The following is a 19,838-nucleotide window of genomic DNA, read 5'->3' as shown; positions in this document are numbered from 1 at the left end:
CGCGCCCCGCGGGCCGGCCCTGCGCCTTTAAGGGGCGGCGGGCGCGGGGCGGGCCGGCTGGCACAGCATTGTTCCCTGACGTCACTGCAGCCTGTGCGGCGGCGGCTGCTCTCAAACTTGTCTTTGTTATTCGGCGCTCCCCGGCTGACACCGCGGCCGCACGCAAAACGCGGAGCCGGAGCCGCGCCGGAGCGGCGGGGCGCGCCGGCCGCCTCCGCGGGGGCGGGTGGTGGGAGGGGGGACGCTGCTGGCCCGGGGCTCCCCCGCAGCCGCAGCGGTACCGGGGCGGGGAGCGGGGCCGCCGCGCTGCCTTCTCGCTCGGGGCGGCAGCGGGGATGCGACTGGGCGGCGCGCCCGCAGGGTCCCCCCGCCGCTCCGCGGAGGCGATCGCGGGGCGGTAGGCAGGAGAGGGAAGAGCGGCAGGAAGACCTTTTTATTTTTTTTTTGCCTTTTTTTTTTTCTTTTTCTGGGGAAGCCGCGAAGGCGTAAATTAGGGGGGCGGAGGGCCGCGCCGGGGCCGCTGCCCTCGGGGTTGCGCGGGCGGTGCTGCACCGCTCGCCGCCGCGCCCGCGCCTGAGCCACCCCCTGCAAATCGGGACGTAAATCAGCGGCAGCCGTCGGAGCGGCGGGAGAGCGCTCCCGGGGGAGGTCCGCGGGGTTACCGGTGTGGAGAGCGACATTAACGTGCGATTCTGGCTGCACGCATTAAAAAAAGAAAAAAATTCCTCCGCCCCCCGAGTAATTCGACATCCCTTTAAAGTCCAGATCTTTCTCCTCCTCCAACAAGACGAATGTGGCCAACGAAGAGCAGCACAGTGCTGTTTAAATTGCTTATCTTAATTGCATAATCTAACAAGCCCCGTTGGAGCAGGGATGAATATATTAGGCTTATTAACAACTCATCATAAAATATTGATTGTCCTGGAAGTGTTTTATCAAGGGGAAGAGAAGTCGAGGGAGTTGTTTTTTAGCAGATTGGTGGTCGTCAGACAAGGACGGTTTCTTGTTATTTTCTCCCTGGAAATGGGGCTGCATTTCCTGGCGGGGGGCGGGCAAGCACGCCCTATTGTTAGCGCCGCGGGCCGCGCTCAGGGCGGCGGGGGGAGCCCGGCCTTTGCCGCCTGGCCCCCCAACCCCGCGGCGGGGCCGCCTCCCCGGCCCGCCCCGCCGGGCACTGCCGCCCGCACGGCTTCCCCAGCAGATCCCTGCTGGCGGGCGGGGACCCCCGGGAGGACCCCGCTCCTACCTGGGTGGCTGGAGCTCCGGGATCTGAAAATAACAGCGGCCCCGAGGGTGGCGGTGGTGGCAATAAAGCGCGGCGTGGTGAGGGGGGGTGACACACACACACACACACACACACACACACACAGACACGGCACCTAAAGTGAAAGGTACGGAGCAGCGGGATATCTCCGCGTTCCCGTGTTATCTCCCTGCCCGCCCGGTAGTTCCTCCCATACTCGTAAAAATTCTCCCGTGAAGACGCTACAGACGGAGGCACCGCATACTTCAGAGTGTACTGAGTCCAGGCCGGTTTTCCCCTATTCAATAATACAAAAATTCGAGAAGGGAGGATAGATGTTCTCGTGCTTTCAGTTTCCAGAGTGGAAGGGTTTCCGAGTGTGCCTGGTATTCAGGAAGACCAAAACGAGAATCCCCGCCTTAAAATATACTGTAAGACAATATTTGTATTTTAACTCGTATCTAAGATTTTTAACTTTGTGTGATTTGCGGGGGGAAGAGGGGGGCGAGAGGGACAGGGAGAGGGCGAAGGAAAGAACATCCCTGTAGGAGGCAGCTCCCTTTCAGATAGGAATCTGGGACAGATTTTGCCAGCAGCCACAAAGCATGGCCCTTTGGTAATAGAATAGCCAATGTAATTTGACACTTCAACTTGCTGTGCTCTCTGCTAGTTGATTCACTTACTCACCCACTAACATTGAGCTCCTTTTCACTGTCTGTGGGCAAGGGAAAAAAAAGGGGGGGGGGTTGGGGAGAAAGAAAAAAGAAAGCGGGGGGAGAGAAGAAAGGAGGGGAATAAAAAGAAATTTAGATATTTAAAAATACCCGAGTAGAGCTGCAAATCAGTTGGGGAGAGAGGATTTTGCCTGCCTTCTTTCTTATTATTTTGCTGCTGCAAGGCTGCTTTGCAATCTGTAGGTAAGTTTCGCGTCTATTTGCGCTCCCTGCTCGCACCTCCCCGTTCGCGGCCGGGCAGGGGTTGCGTCTCGGCGGAGCAGAAACAATGGAGCGGCCACGCTGGGGAAATAGGTGTACAGGGAAAAAGAAATACATATTTATTCTGCGAGGGGAGAAAATGTGCGGAGACTTCTTAAAGGGGCAGGCTGTCCCCACCGAGGGAGCGAGGCGAGGGCGGGCGGGCGGGGAAGCCGCGGAGCCGGGCCCGGCGGCGGGGAGGCGGCTCTGCCCGGGAAATGCCCTGTCCGGGCCGGCCGCGGGGACACCCGGCCCGGGTCTAACTTGTAGCAGCCGCGACGCGAAGCGGGCGGGCGTCGGAGACGCCGCAAAAACAAAGGTGGCTGCGGGGGCCGGGGCGGCGGCTGCCCCCGGCCGGGGCGAGCGCCGTCGGGGCGGGCGGGCGGGCAGGAGCCCCGCGGCGGGGCCGGGGCCGCGGCGGCTCGGGGGGCGCGTGCCCGGCCGCGCGTGTTGGGCTTGGGAGACGCGTGGGGGAGCTTGCGCCTGTGCTCCGGGAAGCTTGCCTGGGTGTAAATTCCTTGTGTCTGGGTTTTGAGAGCCAGTTGGGACCGGGGCCCCTCTCGGAAGGCAGGAGGAAGGAGCAGCTCCCCCCTTCTTCTCTCCCCTCCCTCCCCCCGGTGCATCTGTCCAGGAAGCCGCCGGGGCGGAGGGGAGGGGGCGCGGGGGCAGAGGGCCGGGGGGGCCCGGCCCGGCCGCCGCTCGCCGCCCGCCCGCCCGCCTTTGTGCGAGGGGCGCGGGGGAAGCGCTTGCAGGGGTGGCTGGTGGAGCTGCTCGCGGGGAGAGGGGGAATGGCGGTCAGTTAAAAGACACTTCAGGAATGTAAACATAAAAATAGGAGCCATCCAGCCACGCTTTTATTCCCCCCGCGCCGCTCGGGACAGCGCTCTGGGCTAGCTCGGTAGCGGGGAAGGAGTAAGGCAGCCTAAGGCAGGGGGAGGAAGTTGTTACTATAATAGGGTTTTTAGACTGTAAACTTTGTTTTGCACGTGTGAAGTTTAATTTCGGTGCTACCTTGGAGGCTGCGATTAGGGGCACCGGAGTGGGGAGGCGTCTCGGGTTTTCTCCTCCAAGTGCAACCCCCATTACCACGTTTATTAAAGGTGAAATGTGCCCGGCGCTGGAAGCGTGACCCCCGCATCGCGGCGAAACGGCTTTTGTCTGGGGTTGTCGGGGTCCCGCTAAACAGTTACGGCAGCTGCACAAATGATTACAAATTGCAGCCATATAGGCGGTTTATTGAGACTGAAGCTAACTTAAGGAATAGCTCTGCATTGCCGTCCGATTGTGCACGGTGTATATTTTTGTGCTTCAGTTAATAATCTGCAAACGGCTTAATGGCTCTGTAGTGCCAGAGGAATTGGTTTTCTCCATTTACTTCAGCAGGCCTGAGTGAAGCTGGTGTTCTGACTGCTTTTTTCGATGCATTGACATGGGAGAAGAGGATTTAACTTGGCAGCCTGAACAAATGCTCTATCAAAGGTTTCCTAAGAGACAGTAGGAGAGCGGGGGAGATGAATGACCTGGGGTAGTTTTAGGGTGCTACCTATGCAAGCTTTCTTTTAAATATGAAATGGCCATTTAGGGCTCTGAATAAAACTGCGCGCCTCAGAAAGGCGACAGGCTTATAAAATTTAAAAGGGCAAAAGCCCATTAATGCTATGGCGAAGCTTTGGCCCCCAGCTCTGGTTGAGCAGTTCCAACTGCCTTGAAGTGCCAAAGCTTTTAAGGAATCTTTAGCAACAGCTTCTCCCCAGCTGCAATACCGGGCCTTACATGCTGGAAGGTTAATGGTGCCGCTTCTGCTCCCCACGCAGGGGAGCTGGGGTGGCAAGCATAAGGATGCCAGGGGTAACCCAGAGGTGAAACAAAACCTGGGGGTGGGGAAGGGAGGGAGTGAGCCCCATGCTGGCATGAACGCTGGGCTAAAACCTCTCACTGCTGGTGGGAGCCCGTTTGGGTTGTGATACTGGGGCAGTTATGTGGTGTGGTGGCAGAACTCTAACTCAGCACCAGCAGAAAAGTTTCTCAGAGGACTATAGCAAAACTAAACAATGCTTATGGCCTTTGGGAGAATAACAAACAGTTGGTCTCAGGTTCAAACCTTCACTTCCTTCTCTTGACTGGGGGAAATGCACTATGGCATCAATCTTCTTTTGGCTGGGGCTGGCGCAGGTCTGTGAATGCCAGAAGACTCACTCTGACCTTTTTCTGTTCAAGTTGACGATGTTGAAACACCAGCCGTCAAACAAAAGACACATTGAAAACAAGATCTGCAATGGAGCACGTGTGACTTTGAGGGTAGTTGAGTGCATTTGGTGACTGTTTTCCTTGGAGTTTGGAGGAGGAGAAAGAAAAGGCTGCTTATTTTTAAAATGAGGCTATGGAAAACATGACTTGAAACCCTCTTAATGTCCCTCAGCCAAGGACTTTTCTTCTTTTTATCTTTACTTTTGAAATGTCTCCCTAAAATATCTTGATTGCCAAATTACAAGAAGACTATTGTCCTCTGTGAGTGCGAGGAGGACCTGGATTTTTTTTTTCATAATATCCTACATTTAAAAAAAAAAGGCTTTTTTTAAAAAAAGTGTCTTCAGGATTACATTTTAAAATAATGAATTTTTTCCTGGGATTTAATTGACAGATTGTGATTTTTATCTGCTCAAGATAACACTACGTTAGAAGGTGGCTGATTTAAAGATTACTCTGTAAATTGTAATTTATGGGTTTTCAGAATTTAAAAAGAACGCCCTCGGGACCAGTCGATATAGGTATCTAATCTGCCAATGACATTCATGTCAACATGGACAGATGCTTTTATTGTTTACATTGTTTACGGTCCACAGTACCTTAAATAAACGTTGATCATGATTACAAACAATAATTGAGTCTGTGGCAAAGGATCAATGAAAACTTTGTTTCAGGAAAGAAGTGAGTTGCTGTGTATATATACAGAGAGTGTTTTGTGCTGTCTGAGATGAAATAAAACTGCGATCTTAATGCGGCATACAATGCTGGTTTTAGAATATTTTAAGAAACCCACGGAAGATAATAGATCAGTTTCTGCATCATCTGGAAGATTTGTCCTAATCAGCGGTGGTTACGAGGAGTAGAAAGGAGAGGTGGCTTTACAGCACACTTCCATTCATAACTTTTCTTGGGAGTTGATTGCCCTTTACCCCAAATCTCTTCCACTTGTATAGGCTCCAAAGGTTTTGTGTTGACCAAAAAAAGGAAAACAAACAAAAAAAACCCCAAAACAGCAAACCCCCCCCAACAAACCCTCATGGATGGCAGTTACATCACTGATAATATAGTCGGAGACAATGTTGGCTGGGTTTTAGCAACTTGATGTTTGTACTAGCAGCTTGGAAAGCCTGGTTTCTCTCCTGAAAAGGAAGAAAAATAGATCCCAGAAAGGAAACAAAGTTGGAATTCCTTTTGCCTTCCATAGTGTTGTTGATAAGCTTCAGGACACAGAGGATCCAGCCTTTTTCCCGTGGCACAGAAGAAAACGTGGCTTTGAGAACTGTGTGTGGTGTCTGACCAGGAGCTGGCGATCCCTGCTGTGCGCGTCCCTGCTGTGCCGCGGTGACAACGTGGGTGATCAGATGCTGCAGAGGGAGGGAACTGGGGTTGTTATGACTTTACCTGGGAAGCCTGTTTCTCATAAATAAGTAGGGCTGCAGTTAATGCCTGCGGTAACAAATTTGACCACTGTGCAATTGGCTGATTTGTTCACTCCTAGTTAGACCAATTTTTGTGAAATCCTATCCTGTATTACAGCAGAGCGGCAAGAATATTGCTGAAGACTTGAGGGTTGGTTTAGGCTTGTTCTTGTCCACTGACTGTTGTGGGATGAGGAACACAAGCCCTCTTTATCCATTTAGGTGTGCTTTATGGAAAGCACAGTGAACAGTGCATCGATATAGACCACCACAGATGGCCTCTGATATACCTTCTGCTCGAATACTGTGTTTCCCTTTCACTGAATTTATGTGTATGCAAGCTTTCCTGCTGATGATAAGTTGAGGCTGTCAGTGGTATTAGAAAGAATTTCTGCTTTAAAATTGTGTCTTTGGCTTAAAAACAAAAGGTTTGTGTAATTGAAATGCTGTTTTGTCATATTAATTATTTTTTTCCCCACTTCTTTTTCTAAAAGCAAAAACTTAGGTGGCAGTTCTCAATTTTTTTACTCCTGTTGGGTTTCACATGATCATTAGCATTCAGCTTGGTTAATGCTAGAATATTTTAAAGGTGACATAGGCTGCAAGAGAAATGTCCAGGCTATGGGTTGTAATGGATCTCCACAGCTCGACTGTTGGAGGCAGTAGTGTATTATTAGAGTGGGAGATGGTCTTAACACTTGGTTAAGTGTTATTTTTGGTTCTAAAAGTTTGAGATACACTGAAGTTTACATTGCCTGCAAAGGTGAGGTTTGGGGACTTCAATGTATGCTGCCGCTACCCTTCTCTTTATGTAGCAGGGCAAATTTGTATGGGTATTATGTATCTAGTAGGAAAAAGAAAGTTGTTATTAGGCAGACAGAGTCACTTTCTATCTAATTTCTCCTGTAAGTGTCAACAGAAATTAAGTTACTCCACAGGGGATGAGTCATTCTTAAAAGAACCTGCCCTTCTGAAGGCACAGGTAGCTGATTCTTTGATCCAGGCCATCTATATTTCCCTTCAGTTGCTTACACTTTTTAGACCTGTAGGAAAGGATAGAAGTAATTTGTGCTCCCGTGTTGAATCTTGGAACAGCCAAACACAATCCCTTCCAATAGCGAAGGGGTGATGGTTGATGCTTTTTTAAAATAAGGTTTAGGATCTAAAGATATATCTATGCTTGAAAAGAAAATTCTGTCCTTTCTGTAGATAATTCAATAAATTGAGCTGTTTTCTATTTTGTCTAGTGTATTAATATTGAGGTAGTCACATACAAGCTATCACATTAACATTCCGTTAAGACAAATGTGGGAAGCATATCCTTTGGTTGGTAATCCAGCATTTGTTTTGACTCTACAGAACAGCTTTGAATTGATTCCCAAAGTGAAGCAGGAAGGCTGTTGGCTCAACACAGGGCAGGGGGGAGGGAGGAAAAGAAATTGCACAAACCCCATTAATATGCACGATGCTGCAGACCTGTGGAAATGTCATAAAACTCTGGATTTGGATTTCTCCTAGTGCTCATTGTTTGTTATTTGATTTTCATTTTGTTTTTTTCTTGATTTGATGTGTTTATGTCAGCGGATGGTGGAGAGCTGATTTGTAAAACCAGTGTCCTTATCCTTCTCCAGTCCTATGAAACCTACTCAGGCGATCCTCTCGCTGCCTGATCCATGGGTAGTGTTGTTCTTGTTTCCCCACAGAGCCATATCCCAGTTTTGTGATAGTGTTGGCTGTGAGCACCGAGAGACTCTGGTTGCTGTAAGCCTTTTTTTTTTTTGCCAGACAAAAGCAACGCTGCTGTGGGTCTGACTTCAGCAATAGGAGCAACTCTAACCCATAGATCATACGTATGTGTTGTCAAAGATAGCATGAGAATGAAAGCCACAGACTTTGTGCATCTGATAGTGTTGTGCAAAACCAACACGGGAGTTGTCATCTTCAAATCTTTTGTGTTCTGATGTTCTAAACTCTGTGTCTGGTAACTGGTAAGCTCTCCTAGTGACTTATTTTAGAAGTCAATCTGGCCAGGACAGCATTAGCTAGAGAAAAACTAACTGGTTGATGTAGTGCACAAGTGTAGATAAACTCTGTCCCACTTGTATTGAAGCTCTTTGTACTTGTAAAATGATCATTTGCCGTCTTCGCTGATTAGGCAAATACATATATGCTTGAGGAGTAAGACAAGAAGAAATACATTGACAACAAGTTTGTGTTGTCTCTGGATTTTTTATTTATTTTTTTTATTATGTCTTTGAAACTGCAGAGCTGCAATGACTGACCAGCTGGCAAAGTGAATGTTATCTGTCTCTCGGTGATTTTTAGATAGTCTCATAACTAATCAGAAGGGTTTATTTATTGGGGCTGCAGTGATGTAGATATGTGACAGAATAGTAGGGGCTTCAATTGGCCATTTAGTAGCAAAAACAGTTCCCTTGATGAATATCTGCCTGTTTTCTTGGCTGTATTCCTGATTCCTTCTGAGAACAGCAGAGCCTTTTAGGCTGCCCTGAAATACACACCTCTTGTACCTCCATCAGTAAATGCTGAAGTGCAGGTTTCTCTTCCTCTCTTGGTTTTGAATACCCATTCCAAAACCAGATGAACTGATCGAATCCAGGTTTGCTATGTGAATAAGGGCATCGTGGGGCGGGGGAGCTGTGCTGAGGCTGACTTACTGCTGGGCACCCAGTGCCTCAGAGGGTTGGAAATTGGACTTCCCTGGAAGTTGCCTGGTCTCACAGTGATACTCAGAAGGGGGATTTCCCCAGTCTGATGATGATTTCTGCCTCACCAAAGAGAGAAATTGCCTTAAGCTTTTAAGGTTTCTTAGAACTTTCTTTTGCTGTATCACTGAAGCTCAGACCTTTCCCTGATGCTGCTTTTTTGGGTATGGTTTGGGTGGTTGTCCGACGCTCACCTGGTAGATGTGCATCCTCCAGCTTGAAGTTTACCATCTGCCCATGGTTATTTTAGAGATGTGAGAGTGTGATGGGGAAAAGCCAAACTGCCACTAAAGAGCTGAGTGACAATGAGGAAAGGCTGGTGTCTTCAGTTGCAGGATCCCCACCTACAGTCATGTTCTCCATAAAGCAAGAGAAATTCCATCCTGCTGCCCCAGTCCCCAGTTTGAGTGCTGTTTCTGTTCATGCAGCCAGAAAGTGGGATGCCCCCATACAGATGTTTTGAAAATAAGTAATACCTTACATATCATTGCTTTAACATAAACCATAGTCGTTCCTTAGCATTGCGCATATCTGTAAGGTTTTGGCTGCAGTAAATGACAAAAAAGCCTTATAAACAGGAAAATTTTCTTGGAGAATGTTTTTGCTTAAAATAGAGGTTCCTACAGGTAGTGTAGTTTGAAAGCAAGCACTGTCACTTTTTTTCATTTTAAAGCTGTAACATACTCATAGGGCAGCAGAAGACCCATTTGGTTATCTCCCCTCCCTACCCCGAAAACAAAAATAAAAGGCAGGAGAAAGCTCTAAAAAGCCTTTTTAGAGACTTTGTTGACATTGAATTCTCAGAAGAGCAGTTTGTTTATATACTTATCTATATATGAAAGAGAGAAGGGTTTATTATCCCGCAGGTTTGCAGGGGAGAACAAGAATGATGTGGTTGTCAGGCAGTCTACCCAATCTCTTGGTGTCCTTGTGAATTCTGTGTTTGTTTAATGCTTATAACCCTTTTCCCGGCAGTGGGATCATGGAAGTTAACTTGTTTACAGCTGGTATACAGCTTATGTTGGCCTCCCTTACAGAAACCCAATGCTTCCCCCAAGCCTTCTCAAAGAAAGCTTTTCTTCCCTCCTCCACTTAGCACAGGTTGATGCACTTCACATTTGATTAAACAATTTTTTATTTTTTTATTTTTTTTTAAGGCTAGAGTGCTTGTTCTGAAAAGACTCCAGGCCAGTGCACTGTTGTGCTGCAAATGCTCTTGGGATCCTGGCAATCTGCACGTTCAGTTCACTGTTCCTTGGGTGCTTTGCAAACCCATGAACTGCCACCTTGCCACTGAGATACGGGTACTCTCTATTCTGCAGGAAATCAAGACAGTTGCAGTGGATACCCGTGTGGAAATGTGGGTAGTAATTCTGGGATTGAAAATGTAAACTCAACGCGTGGTGAAGGCTTTTTGCAAGGCTTTTTCCCTACAAAGTAGTGCTCGGCTTTGTCCCATTCACAAGTCCCTTCTTTCTTGCTTCTAAGAGATCTACTTTGATATGTCTCACCAGCGGAGACTTAAAGCAGTTATCGGTCTTAAAGAAATTTGTTTCAGAAACTATACTTCTGTCTTTTCCTGTCCTCCTCTTAAGTATGAGTTTTCTCCCAAAATTTACATCACTGTTTGAAGAAGTGTTGGGTTGCAGTCCAGCTGGAGTTTGATACCATTAGACATGGGAGCCTACTAGCTTTCCAACTGAATGCATAGCTTTGGCTTTTGGCACTGTTAAAACTCTGACATCTCGCACATTAAAATCATAACAGTATTATGTAAGGAGAAGTTATTCTGGGTCACGGGCGGAGCCTTCTCAGTCTCTGTTAAAGCAGCCTTCCAAGTTAAAACATTTGGGCTCATATCCTCTTCCCACAGCTTTTGGAGGGTGTAGGTGTGCGGGTGGCGCGTCCCTTCCCAGCTCCCTGCCCTCGGCTTCGCCCGGCTGCGGCGCTGGCTCTGAACCTGCTGCTGCCACAGCAATTCATGCAGCTGTGGGCACACCGGGGGGGCTCAGCCTTGCTCAGACCACAGCTTTCACCCCCCAGCTGCTCTGGGGTGGGACCGGAGGGAGAAACTGGGGGGCTTTGTGACCCAGCTGCTCGGGGCTCCATGGCAGCTCCTGCAGCAGTGGGGGGACGGGAGTTGTGTGGCACGGTGGACACAAAGAAGAGCTTCAAAACCCAAAGAGACCAAGTCCCACGTCTGCAGCAGGCACCCGCTTGTTTATGTGTAACTCGGGAGTCACTGTTTCAGTTGGCCTTGTTATTTTTTACCAAAGAACAAGTAAAACTATGACAGCAGCTGTTGGTGATGAGCAAGCGACAGAGTGCAGAATAAATCTGGGGAACCTTTGAAATGTTTGTTTATAGCAAATACTTAATCTTGGTGTTTAACAAAGATTCAGTTTATACGTGGAAGCTGCCATACTCAGACTTCGCTGAGCAGTATAAATGCTTACCTTCCAGACCAAACCTTGCATACCCAGTGATCCTTGGGTATGAATTACAAATAAAGGGAAGGCCTTTCAGACCTTGTTTATACTTCAGAAGGAGTCAGCAACAGGACACAAGATAAATATTTTAAAAACATTCACATGAAATTGCCCTGTCCTCAGACATCTGTGCAGCAGGGAGCGCAGAGGCGATGGGCACCGCTGCTGGTTGGCACTAACAGGAGCTACACGGGTTGGGAAGAGCAGAAAGGCCACCTGAGGTGTAGAACAGATGGTGTTTGGTGCTGCACAGGCTCGGGCAAAGTGGTGTTTCTTTCTGCTAAGGCCTTGCAAAGGACAGTGCTGTGGAAGGTTAGTGGTTCAGACCCTTTTTGATTGGGATGGGTTCTGAAAATATTTGCAGTAATTTTTATTCTGCCTGTATTCGTGGCAGATTGTTCGTTGTAAAGTAATTGGTTGACAGGTGCCTGGGAGGTGTGGGGTCTGCAGGGGAGTGGAGGAGGAGGCTTCTGTAGGGTTTGGAGCTTGGGTTTGAGGAGTTAGTTGGGGGGAAACAGATGGACACATTAAATTCAGGACTGTGCTTGTCTTATCCTTAAGCAAAATATCAGGGTTGTTTCATCTCTAAAGAAATAAAAAAAAAGCCAAGGTAGAATTTAGGATTAATCTGCTGGGTTTTTTTTGTTAACTAATTGATACGTTGAGCATCCATTTTGAAGAGTTTGGCATGCTTCCTTTTAGCTAACGCAGAGCATAACCGCTCCCACTGAGTGGTGGTTAATGTCCAGGGTCTAGCACGCTGTTCTGTAACCTTTGGATATCTGACTTCAGCACAACACTTGGCTGTGGTGGGTCCTCGCGGGCCCTGTGCCACCCTGGGCTGCTACACCTAATACAGTCCTCGCGTCTGTTTGCCCTGTAGCTGCGAGCACTAGACCTACGTAGGTAAACATATGAATGAGCTGAGATGAGGAATAAAGCAGCCGATAGTCAGGCCCCTGTTGTGCGGCGCCCAGGCTCTGCCATGGTGACCAAGGCGGTGTGATGGTTTCTGTACTGGTCACCATCTGTCTGCTCATTGTGGGTGCTCGACCTTGGGAGCAGGGACCGGCAGCACCCAGCGTGGGGGCTCGGCTGGGGACGGAGGCGAGGGACGATGATGCCTAGTGGGTTTCTGGTCACAGTTGCGTGATAGTTCTGTCATTAGATTTGTTTAATCACTTAAAAAAATAAAATTCTGAGACAGCGTTTTCACTGTATCCTAAAAGGTTTTGCATCTTAAATGCGTATGTAAATTATTTATTCAATGCATGAACTTTCACAAAACCTTTTTGTGAAAGGAAGTCTTGTACCGGTGCTTATTTTGAGAGTATTAGTGTGACATGTCAATGAAACTTTGAATGTTTCTGGCAGTTTTGTGGCATCATATGATTTGAAATTCAGTTTTAAAATTTGGATTTCGGTCACCCAAAAAGAAATAGCATGTCAGTGCAGAGTCTTAGTCCTTTGTCTGAAATTGCAGCTAAGGCCCTCAATGTCTCTTTTGCAATAAAGAGAAATGTAAATCAAAAATACTTGTAATGTTGCCAGCATCTTGTCCAAGCAATATCCTAGTGTATTGAATCATAAAATGAAGAAACATAGTATGCATGTCCTGTCACATGAAAAATACATTTGAAGTGTATCTTTGCTCTATTAATGCTCCTCAGTGTTCATGAATTTATGCTATATTTTGCTGTAGAAACTGGTAGACAACTTTACCTGATAAATTGTTTATAGAAGAAACAAGGCTAGGGAGTTAAGCTCTGCTTTTTGCTGTTACACCTGGCTTAAGGGTAATTTGTAGGAAATGAAAGATGAATGCACATACATTAACCTCTCTTAAAGACTGCCTGGCTTCTTTGTTTAATAAGGATAAACCCCCAAAAGAAGCACTGAAGAGGCAGGAATTCTCTGGCAGTTGATGTATTTGTGTTCTTAATGCAGAATATTTTTAGCCTGAGATACAAAAATACATACTTTTGTATACAAAGAGAGTGTTGTTTCCATTTATTTTAAAACCCTGGATGGGAAACAAGATGTTAGACCTATTATAATGCAACCCAGTAATTAGCATATGTCGGCCTGCCTCTGCCAAGGCTTCCGTATGAGTAATGCAAGTTGCACAAGTAGAGGAGTCAGGTTGTTTGTCAGTGAGGAGCCATATGTGTACGCATGAGTGATCAGATCCCAAAGACAGCATCTGAGCATAGGATGTGAATCTCTGTTTGAATCTAAGAACGATTATAGCTTAAATGTTCTCTCAGCTGTGTTAGGTTAGGGAACAAAAATTACTTCTTCCCCTTCCCGCCCGCCTTGTCAGTAAAACGTTCTCTTCTCCAGTAATAAGACAAATGGGATAATGATTGATGGAGGAATTTTCAAGTTTATGGTTGTATGGGTTTTTGTGTGTGGTGGTTGGCTTTGGTTTGGGTTTTTTTGTTGTTTGGTCTGTTTAACTCTCCAGTTCCTGAGTGACGGGAGTGAGGAATCTCAGGTATGCTCTCCACAGGCAGGATCCCCCGTCTCTGACTTTCAGAGACATCTGTGCATTGCAGTCACATCAGGTGAGTGACAGGTATTTGCATCCAGCTTGTCCATTTGGACAGACCTTTCACAGCAGAGAAGGGGAGTGACTTACCTGAACTGAAAATGTTTTCTCTGTGATCGAAGGTAACATACGTAAAGTACATACTGTTTACGCTCTCTATAGATATGTTACTCCCACTCAAATATGCACATTCTGCAGTTACGTGCAGCAGCAGGGTTAGGGAGTAAAAGCTGAAATAAAAACTTAATTTTAAAAAAAGTCTAAAAAGATAGGTGAAATGGTGGATTTTTTTCCTTATGAAGTTATGTGACTAGTTCAGACCCATTTTCTTGATAAATGTTATAGGAAGACAAATGGTACATTGTGTATTTATACAACTGAAATGCATCCTCAGAATAGTTTGAAGATCACATATTCTTGAACTCTGAAATGCGCTCCAATTATTGTTCTACTGGAAAGCAGATTGTGTTTCTGAACCTGGAAACAGGCTGTTGCACACCATCTGACAGTTATATCTGGACCCACAGTTAGTGACTGCTCACTTCTGCACACTTCTCGTAATGTGACCACATCATCTTGGTTGAAGGAACTGGAACATGGGGAGATAATAGGACTAATCAATATCTGTATACCTTGCAAGGATTAACAACTTCCAAACACCAGAGGTTCTTTGGTACTTTATCAAGATAGAGTAAAATGCATCATCCTTTTTTTCTTCTTGGAGTGCAATGTGATTCATTTGTAGTTTGTATTTTGAGGCTATCTGTTCAGCTATAAATAAAGCCTGACTATGACAGTGATGGCCTTCAGGCTACCTTTTGATTGTAAAATCGTAATTGTTGGTTTTGCCATGAGTGTCATTTTCAAGCTGTGAGATGTGGATGGTGTTGAAGAAAAGAAATTACAATGCAGAAAGTGGGTTTTGGTGCTTAGAGTACTGATTAGACTAATTTAAGATTGCCGGCCTTAAAATATAAAGACACCAGAAGCCAGGCCTAGAGAATAATTTTAAATAATAACAACAATAAATTTTCATTCTTTTGAAAAAATCTGTCTTTTGGGACTTGTTTAGGGTTCGTGTTTTCAAGTTTTATCCTGGATGACAAGCACTAGGAACTCCTTAAATAAACTGAGATGCTGTTATAAGCAGTTGGAGCTTTAGAGTACACATGAAAGTAGAATTAGGCTTAGCTTCAGGACTCCTTTCTCACTTTCTCTTGCACTTTCATGCCCTGTTCGGCGGTGGTAGCTCCAGTTTGCATCTGGAGGCTGTTGGCCACCCTCTCTCAAAGCAGGCTGGTGCAACTGGTGATCATGCTTACTAACATTGCTCACCTGTTTTTTCAAGTCATTGAGCATCTTGTGACTCCCCAAGAAGTAAAGCAGGGACTGCAATGGGTCAGAACTTGTTTATTTGCAAATTCTTAATGTCTAGAAAACACACTGAGATCTTTTAGAAGTTGAATTGTTGGATGTAAAATCTGTTCCCCCCTCCACTGCCATAATTCTAAAACGGGCAGATTCAGCAGATTTTTAGGAGATCCTGGAAAACCCGGCTAGTCTAAGGGGGAAATAGCTCGCTGGGAAAAATACGTGGTGAGAAAGGTCTAGCTGAATTTACTGCCTTATTGACATTTTGGCCATAGAAAGTGAGGCTGCGGAATTTGTGTTAATGTATTTCTTGTGTATTCAGATACCTGTTGGAAGGCTTTGTGATCTATGGGTGCTATTTTTATCTTCATTTACAAATCAGCAGGTATTCACAGGACTGTTGGCCATCCATTCTTTTGAGGCATTTATGAGTAAATGTTTCTGGCTGTCACAATTTTAGTTGGTCAAGTCCATGTTAATTGCTGCACTCTGTGCAGTTGTTCTAACATATAAATACTGCCTGTGAGTAGGTTTGATTAAAATTGCATCTCTAGGTGCACACTAAATACCTTTGATACCTCACCTACAAACAACAGCAGAACTGTTGGTGAGAATGACAGCTGCAGGCAATAAACGAGGACAGTAATGGAAGTCTCAGTGCTGGGGAGAGCATCATAAATCATGAGGCGAGAGCAGGGTGTGTGCTGACAAATCGGTGAGCGGCTGCAAACAGCATTTTCCAGGTAAGAATTATTGCTCTCGCTCCTGATAACTGCTCGGAAACCACCTTTTCTGTGCATGTGGGCAGCTGCCCCTGCATGGGTGTGAGCTGTGCAGCTCCAGTACTTTGAGTGGGAATGGTAAGTGTTTTGCATGGTATAAGCTACATGCTGTACACCGGACCTTGGTTTTCATCCGAGGTATATTCAAGTGCGAGTTTTCTCCTTCTGGGAGGAAAATCCTGTGCTTTTTGCAGCTGAAGAGTTATTTTATTTAGTTTCCTCAGAGACTTTGGAGAAGCGTTCTTGACAGGTGGAGGGAAGGGAAATGTAGTTGGGTGGTTTTAAACTGGTATGTTTTGTTAGCACTCGCTGGGGGACATTGGGAGGGCTACATATGCCTCTTCAAAAAATAAAATTACAAAAAAGCTGGAGTGATGGTGTTATAGTAAAGGAGATAGTCTAGTCACCCAGAAAACAATCTTTCTTTTCTACTGTGAAAGAAATGAAAACTATTTTAATGATATAACGATAGGAAACAGATGGCAAAGAGCTAGCAAACTGAAATATTTTCTGAACACTAATAAATGTCAAGCACACATCCAATATTGTAATTATAGCTAAAAGTATAACATGACAGAATATATTTTAAAATGTTGAAGTCCTTTTTATATATAATTCAATCTTAATATCTTGGAGTGGTTTTTGGTTAATTGACTTTAATCTTGATAAATTAAAGGCTTAGAAGTTTTGACAACCAGAAGTTAGTGCCACTTCCCTTAGGCGAGTGAGTTTGAGACCAATGCCACGCTCCAGAGAGGTACCGCTGTTGGCAGACATTCAGAGCTTTAATATGTGATCTTGGAAGACTACCTGGTTTAAATTCACGTGATTTTGTTTTGTTTGTGATGGGAGAAGAGCTGTGAACGCACGTGAGCCCTTTGGGCTGGTGGCGGAGCTGTGCAGCTCCGCCGTGGGGAGCACACACAGAGGTCTGGTGTACACCAGGAGCCGCAGCAGGCGCTGCCATCGCCTCTGCTGCTGGGCATGTGGTGGCAGTGACGTGTGCCTGGTGTGGTGTCCTGGCCCTGCCATAAAAGCTCTGCTTGAGTATCTGCAAGGAGTTGAGATGATGCTTTCAGTTTTGCTACACTGTGCTAATGATTAGACTGCTGATGCCTTCCTCTACTACTTTAAACTGCCTAAATCAAACAAGTAAAACATTCCTAAGAAATGGTCCTTTAAATGGAATAATTTAAATATAGGATAATAATGGGTCCCAATGGACAGCAGGAGCAGGATTGAGAAAGGGCTTTTGGGTTTTTTTGGGATGTTTTTAATTTTCTTTTTTGTGGCTGTTTTTGGTGGTTGTCTGTCTTCTTGTAAAGGTTCATTTTTGGCAGAATTAGCTATGATTGGTACCACTGGCTGCATGACTGCCTGGTCCCTGTGGATCAAGGACTCTGCTGGCAACTCCCCAACCAGGCTGGTGGGAGGGCCAGGACCTCCCTCCCCTTGGGCTCAGCTCAGCAGCCTTCGAGCTGAACCCCAGGGTCTCCACCCACCCTGCAGTTCCTCAAAACAACAGTGAGCATTTGCACACACCTCAGAACAGTACACCGGCCTCGTTTTCCAGAAGCACTTTCTGAAGTTGACAAGTGTCCAAGGGAAGTTATTTTTCTGTTGTTGGTATTTATGCAACATACCTAATGTGTTCAAACTTGTGTTCATGTGCATTTCTGTCTAAGTCCTGCTGAACCAAATACCTCTTTCCAGCCTCACTTGGTTTAATACTGAAGTTGCTGAAGGGTACCATTCATCGACTGGTGGCTTGGTGGTTTTAGAAACTGAGTTAGACTACATGCAGTTGCTGAGGCTTTGCTGCTAGCAGCACAGGGCTTTGACTGTCATGTCCCTGGTATGGCTGTGGTCCTGTCTTCTCCCTCACCCCTTCTGCGGACAGGAGCTGTGTGGCTGTGCTGGGTCCTGGCTGTGCTGCTGGTCTCTTCTTTGGAAGATTGTGAGAAGTGATGTGTCTTGGAGGTGGTTCTGGCCATGCCAGAGGCAGGGCAGTGCTAGACAACTGGGAAGGGTTGGGTGGCATGGGAGCAAGGGGCTGTCCCTGTGCCAGGATGGGTGGCTTGAGTATGGGCCAACATCTTTTTATGGTTGTCCTCGTTCACTTCTCCTGGACAGGAATGAACAATACCAGTAATGCTGTGGGAGCTGTACCGTGATGCCCAGTATAAACATGCTGGTCTCTGAGAAAGATGGACAATTCCTGTTTCCATCCCCAGGCTGTGGTTTTGCACTGTCAGGACTACTTAAGCCTGACAGTTCCCTGCTGCATGTTATTCCCACCCTTGTGCTGTGTTAGCATCAATGTTTGTGCAGGTGCATGATGAATCAGACTGGTGAACCGAAGAAGATAAAAACAAAAAACCCTTTTCTGTTTCTGTATAGGTTCTTCCCTCTCTCTCCCAACCTTTTGGATCATTTCCCCAGCCTGCTTCCCTCTGTGGCCATACAAATTGCCATGCAAGCACCATGTGGGCAGCAGCAGCAAGCTGGGAAGCCAGGCTGCCTGGCAGGTGTGGAGGTGGAAAAGAGTGCATTAACTGGTGCTCCCACCTAGGAAAGTGAGATGGGTCCACAGCCTCACAATTAGCAGAAAATAATAAATCCAGCTCATAAATAGATTGGATCAAATGATTAAAGCCACAAAATTTTGATTTGCATTAACTTGTTTTCCTATTAGTACCAGAGCATCTGTTGCTGAGGGCAAGTAGATTCTCACTAAATTAAAACACAAATTGCACGTAACTTTCCCTACATCAGGCACCACTTGTCATCTGTTAGTACAGCCCCTGGAACTGGTCAGGAGTCCTGAAAACAAGGACCAAACAAAGAGAGCCTAGCTCTGCAGCACTGTGCCTGTGTGCGACTCCAGCTGGTTCCTACCCAAAGCTCTTCATGAGCTGTATGAGCCTGGGGGCTGGAGGACTCTGCAATCTCTAGTGGGATGACCTGAAGAAGTGAAGTGATGCTCTAAGTGCTCAGTCTCCACAAGTATTGTTGATCTGAAGTTGAGGGAACCAGAGAAGCGTGGCAGGGCCGAGGCTGCCCACCACAGAGAGCAGTACCCTCCCCATGCCTGGCTGGGCAGTGTGGGAGCATCCTTGTTTCAGTGCTGCCTGGTGCTCTCACAGCGTTGGGAATGGGTAGTTCAGGATCGCTGGAGAACCTGTGCCTTTTGAAACTCGCTTGTACCTCCTGTGAGGTGGGAGGTGGTGTGTGAGCTGGCACTGGAACCAGCTGTGGTACATCCCACTGCTTAGTCCCTATGTTTCAGACAAAGACCCCCTACTGTGCGGCTGTTAGAAGTGTTTGCAGAAGGTGATTCTGGTTTCCGCAGGCTGGCAGCCCTGCTGTGGATCTTGCGGGACGCGTTGGTGTGGCTGTGTGTGTTTTGGTGCGTGCTTTTTTTTTTTTTTGCCTGCCTTTTTTTTTTTTTGTACAAACTGCGTTTCAACTGAAACTTATTACTTCCTTTTCTGTCAAACGGAGTGAAGGGAATTTTACACTGTACAGTCTGGCAGGAGCCCATCCTCCCCTATGGCTGGCGTGGCTAGAGGGTACCTCTAGCACACCCACATCCGTGGCAGAAAAAGCCGCAATGTGCTGTCACAGGGCGCATGGAAAGATCGAAGGCTGAAACCCAGAAAGGGGAGGCAGGCTCCCCTTCGCAGCGCTGAAGTGTTCCCGTAGCATCTGCGCTTCCCACCCTCCCTGCGGGAGCCAGCAGCTGGTGGGCGACCTCCTCTTGGTGCCGGCGCGGGGCAGGCGGCTCCGTTCTGGGAGCCGGGGCCAGCTGGCACCAGCCCCTGGCTCCCAGCCGCTGCCACCTCGAGTTCTGCAGCCTCGGGAGCCGCGTTTGGTGGCTGCAGTGGCACAGGAGCTGGTGCCTTTCACATGGCGTGCGGTGCCTGGCATGATGGGAGCTCTGGTTGGTGGCTGGAGCTCCTGGGCCCCATGATAATACAAATAACCCTTATTACTAAACAAAATGTGTTGTCTAAATGGCAGTTGTGATTTTTAAA

The 19,838-nt window shown here is 46.9% G+C and overlaps 1 protein-coding gene across 17 annotated transcripts in view; it reads left to right on the top strand.

Annotated features, from left to right (window-relative positions):
* Positions 1–1,540: 1,540 nt before the first annotated feature.
* ZMIZ1 (zinc finger MIZ-type containing 1) overlaps positions 1,541–19,838 on the top strand; it is a 346,742-nt gene continuing 328,444 nt past the window's right edge. For 6 of the 17 annotated variants that reach the window (XM_065067711.1, XM_065067707.1, XM_065067701.1 and 3 more), the window contains exon 1: positions 1,902–2,160. The gene's annotated coding sequence lies outside the window, so the exon portion shown is untranslated. Of the gene's footprint in view, positions 1,675–1,901; positions 2,161–2,202; positions 2,272–2,388; positions 2,537–19,838 lie in introns of those variants that run through there. The other 11 variants (XM_065067708.1, XM_065067704.1, XM_065067693.1 and 8 more) reach the window with 5 other exon arrangements.

The sequence above is a fragment of the Columba livia genome, chromosome 6, assembly GCF_036013475.1.
Source record: "Columba livia isolate bColLiv1 breed racing homer chromosome 6, bColLiv1.pat.W.v2, whole genome shotgun sequence".
In the NCBI taxonomy this organism is placed as follows: Eukaryota; Metazoa; Chordata; class Aves; order Columbiformes; family Columbidae; genus Columba; species Columba livia.
This window is presented reverse-complemented; position numbering and strand designations above follow the sequence as displayed.